The 5,144-nt window shown below is 33.9% G+C and overlaps 1 pseudogene; it reads left to right on the top strand.

Annotated features, from left to right (window-relative positions):
• Positions 1–4,173: 4,173 nt before the first annotated feature.
• Positions 4,174–4,938, top strand: LOC143394034 (transcription initiation factor TFIID subunit 9-like; annotated as a pseudogene).
• The last annotated feature ends 206 nt before the right edge of the window (positions 4,939–5,144 follow it).

The raw sequence follows: 5,144 nt of genomic DNA, 5'->3' as shown, positions 1-5,144 counted from the left end.
ATAATCTGACTAGGATCTTCCCTGTTTAAAATTTAATCTTTTAATGCCACCATACAAGATGAACTACAAGATTCTTAACATGGACTTGAAATGTCCCAACTTATCCTCCTCCACTCTTTCTTGCATATTATGGTTCAGTAGTACCTGACAAATGGAAAATCTCTGATGAAATCACATTCTTTCTGAATTTCTGTCTTACCTCTAAGAAATGCTCTTTCCTCTCTCTTCTCAAGCAATTTCTATATTTATTCTATAGGAAAATTCAGCATTACACATTCTTATCTTTCTCTGCCATTCCTGCTTCCCTTGTCTGAATATGCTACCCTTCACTGACATGACCCTGTATGTACTCTGTCGAAGTACTTCTCCCCTGCCATTAACCCAGCATGTGCCATCATCCAACATAATGGGTTAAATTATGTTTATGTATTCATTTCCCAATTATGTATTCCTTGAGAACAGGTTCTAGTAACTTATCATCTGCATGTTTCTGGCCTCTAATGTAGAATAGCAGGTGTTCATTAAATTCTTATTTGATGAATGAATAAATGAAAAATGTTTTCTGAAATTAATCAACAATAAGATAGTAAAAATGATGTTTTACAAATATTTAAATGAAACAAGTATTAAAAAAAAATTCACACATTCATACATGGAAATGTTTGTGGGATAAATTGCCATTAACAATTAAATAGACAAGCAAGAGATTTGGACACATGCATTATCCTATGCATTGTATGAGTTTAGAGTTTTGTTAGAACATTATTGTCTAAAATGTCTCATTGTCCTACCTGTCTTATGGTGTAAGGAACCTGGTAATGTATCAAGTTACGGTCAGAGAGAAGGAAGGTGCCTAGCACGACTCCCACTGACTGATTCTAACTCTGAGCTTCACTAACACCATTATGCATAGATACAGGTTAGGGATCCTCTTGAAAGGTAATTCTGATTCAGTAGTTCTGGAGCAGTATTTGAGACTCTGTCAATCTGGCAAATTCTCAGGGAATGCTGATGCTTCTGGTTGTTGGACCTCACTTTGCATGGCAAGGATGGAAAGTACCTTAACTCCAGAATAAGGTGGGTGACTTGCAGGAACTTGAAGGCCAAGCACTTATCACCATGTACATAACCACACTGAGAGCTTCTGCCACCTACGTTAAACAGCTACATGAACTTAGGCTGATTTTGTTACCCACTGTTTGATAATCAAGTGTCTTTCATGATCAAATTGAGTTTTGAATATCGTAGGTCATTTTCTCATGATAACTTCAAATTTTTATTTCATTTTTATTGTTTTATGTTTTATTATTTTGCATTATTTTATTTTTTACTACCAAGCCCAGGTTTCTGATCGTTAAGCCACAGAGGAAGCCTCCTTAGATTTATAAGCCATGCAGAAAAATCATCAATTACCAGTCTTAACAATGTTTTGGAAAAAGTTCATTTTGACATAGAAAATGAGGAGGAAATAACCAAAATAAAGCAATATACAAGATCATAAAGGAAAAGAGAATAATTTTAAAAAGACTTTAAAAACTTCAAAAAATATAAATAAAAACAATTGAAAACAAAGTTTGAAGAAGCAAATAAAATTCAAATGTTGTTTAAAGATTGGTACCCAGAGATAAAATATATGTGTGTGTGTGTGTGTGTGTATATATATATATATATATATATATATATATATATATATATATATATATATATTTAAAATTAAATATGTGAGAACAGAGCCAAGAAAAACAATAAAAAATTAATTGGTTTTAGGGTTAACTTTCATGGAGTTTTAAAACAAAGAGAATAATTCTATAAAATAATATAGTGGTTATAGTGCTATCACCATCAGGCACAGAAGTTGACAGTATATTATGTACTGTATCTCACTTAATTGTCACTTAGAGCCCTGTGTGGTGGGAACTATTATTAAGGCCAGATGAGTAGAAGGGAATAAAATGCTATTTAATAAGCTCTTAAAATCTAAAAGAGCAAAGAATCTACTTTCTCTTTAAATGGTTCTTTCTGGGACTCTGCAATGAAAATAAGAATCATGCATTTTAACAATGATTGAGCATGTAACAAGAAAGCATATTTGCAAGGACATATCATATCTTATTTAATTTTTATAACAAGCCTCTGAGTTAGGAGTTACTATTATTTTTATGGATGGATTGATTGATTGATTGATGAGGGAATTGAGATTCCGTGAAGCTAAGTAACTTCCCAAAGTCACATAACTAGTTACAATTAAGGTTCAAAATCCTCCTTACACCATTTCTAGTTTGATAATAAGGATTTTTTGAATACTGCATGCTGGTATACATCTTGATGTGCAAAAGTTTCTCTAGGTCTGCATCTGTATGTGATATTGTTAGATCATAGGAAATACACGTGTTTGATTTTACGATTAAATGTCAACCTGCATTTCATGAAGTTGAGTAGTTTACATTCTCTCCAAAACACAATGAGAGTTCCTGTGGCTCTCTCTTGCCAACACCTGGAACATTCTAAATTCAATTTTTTCCAATTTTGTGGTTTTCATTTTCTTCCCTCTTGTTAATAATTAGGTTGAATACCTTTATGAATGTTAATGAAGCATTTTTGTTTTGTCACCTTTGATGTTTCTGCTTATTCATTTTTCCCCACTTTTTTTCTATTTGATTTTTTTATTTACAAGGGTATTTAATATACTACACACTGATTCTTGTTGTTTGTATAAATTGCAAACATCTCAAAGTTTCAACATTTTTTATTCACTATTTTTATGGGTTGTTTAGTAAGAGATTATTGAATATTTTCCTTAATCTTTGTGATCTTGTATCTTTTTAAAAGAAATATTTCTCTACTACCAGGTCTAACAACTACAAAGTTGTCTTCTAAATTTTTTATAGTTTTTCCTTTCACATCTAATTCTTTCATCTTATTGAATTTGGGTTTTGTGGGGATGTGAAGTCTGTGACAGATATTTTCAGAACTCTGTCAATATTCCTCAGATTCGCCTGGATTTCACCATGAACTCTAAGGAAGAAAAATCAAACCCTTGGCTTCCTACCTCAAAAATCTGCCGCAGAAATCTGCCTGAGTGTTGTCTGGCTGGTTGAGCTGGGTTGGCTCATAAATAGGGTTTAGTGGGAAAGGGCCAGTGCCCTTGAGCAATCTTTATCCAATGTAGGTAAGCCGTCCCAACTTTTTTATCCCTAAATGGGACCATTGTAGGGTATGCTTTAGAGACTCTTGGAGACTTCATGGTAGGTTAGAGCTCTAGTTGCTGAAAGCGATGACCCACTTACTAACATATGCTTCACTGGCTTTGTTTTCCTTCCCTATTTTATTTCTCTACTCATGGATTTGCTTCCTGAGATTTCCAGTATCATTAATATTTTCATTAGAATTTATGGTTCAGGTTCAGTTTCCCCAGTGATCCAAACAGTTCTAGAAAGCAGAACTTTGGGATGAGGTTCTGTAACTATATACTTGCAGTCAGATAGCAAAAGGTTTCTAATGCTGTAACAAGTAGGGCTGTAATGCACGCTAGCATGCTGCACTACCAAATTTACTGCTTCTCACTGACAATAGAGGAAACAGTGGTTTTTACATAGTTCCAACACTTGATAATCTATGAGATTAATGCTAATCAGGATAATGAATTGTGTGTGTGTGTGTGTGTGTGTGTGTGTGTGTGTGTGTTTTAATCTTGGAAGCATGAAAAATAAACAGGTTCATGTCATCCAGATATTAGCTTAAGACATACTTTGAAAATCAGAAGCCCACTGTGGTGCACGCTTGGGAAACTGAGGCAAAAAAGATTGCAAGTGCAAGGCCAGTCTCATCAATTTATCAAGGTCCTAAGCAACTTAGTTAAACCCTATTTCATAATAAAATTGTTTTAAAAAGGGCCAGTGATTAAGCATCCCTGAGTTTGGTTCCCTGTACAAAAAAAAGAAAGAAAGAAAAAGAAAAAAGTAAGAAGCTCTCTATTATAACTTTAAAAATATCTTCACAATAAAGGACCAGAATATTTGCCTCTGGACCCAAACATGCAATGGAAGCATGTCATAGAAGGCCAAGGACATTAGGGGTTGGAAAACCATACTAGGCAAAGAACTTGCATTAAGATCAGGACTGAAATACATTAAAGTGGATAATTTAGCTGAAAAATTCTGATTCCTAAACATCATGGAGTCTACCAATATGAAATCTCCCAAGAGCATGCTGAACATAGATAATGGCACAAATCCTGAAAGATATAGGGATTACAGAGTATACAGATATAGATCTGATAATGGAGTTTGCCTTCTGACATGTAGCCACAATTCTAGATGATAGTAAAATTTATTAAAGTTATGCTAAGAAATCTACTATTGATGCAGATGATGTGTGATTGTCAATACAGTGTCCAGTTGACTGGTCTTTTACCTTTCCTTCCCCCAAAGAGTTTTCAACTAGATATTGCAAAGAAATTCACCCCCTTTGCTATTGATCAATCAAATTCAGGTCCTAGATTGCTACATGATAGATACTGTTCCATAGCTTCAAACTACAGGCTCAAGCCTTTGTAAGAAAAGGCATCTACTTCTCAGAAAGAAAAACAGTTCTGCAGTTAAATGTTGGTTCAATTACTAACAGACTACGTACTCCCACACTAGGAACATTGACCCCACAAACCATGTCTGACTCAACTAAAGTAGGATTCCAGTGTCTCTGACAGGGAAAAGGTTTACAGTGTAGTTATCTGTTTTATAGTACCTGATGAAAAACATCAGCTCCTGCAACGTGAGCAGTTCCGATGTTATGATTAATCCATCATTAATTGAATCCAAAAGTATTCTTATTACCACTAATATGGTATCATCACAAAATATTGCCAATTAATCATCAAATGCATTGAAAATAAAATATGAAGAAGCTAATGATGATGATGATGACTACGATAATTTGTGATCCAGCCTTGATGCATGTAACGTGTATATTTGGTCTTGAATCCATTGTACTGAAATTAAAGAAGTACCTGATGTTTTTGATATGTGTTTTAGAAAATTTAAATATCATTTAATAAGCAAATAATAGTTACTGTTGTTTTCAAAAAAAAAAAAAAACCCCAAAGATAAAAAGACTCTCATCTCCTGCAGTCAGAATGCAGAAAGTAA

The sequence above is a fragment of the Callospermophilus lateralis genome, chromosome 3 (genome assembly GCF_048772815.1).
Source record: "Callospermophilus lateralis isolate mCalLat2 chromosome 3, mCalLat2.hap1, whole genome shotgun sequence".
Taxonomy (NCBI): domain Eukaryota; kingdom Metazoa; phylum Chordata; class Mammalia; order Rodentia; family Sciuridae; genus Callospermophilus; species Callospermophilus lateralis.
Note: the sequence above shows the minus strand (reverse complement) of the source record. Positions and strands in the feature narration are given on the sequence as shown.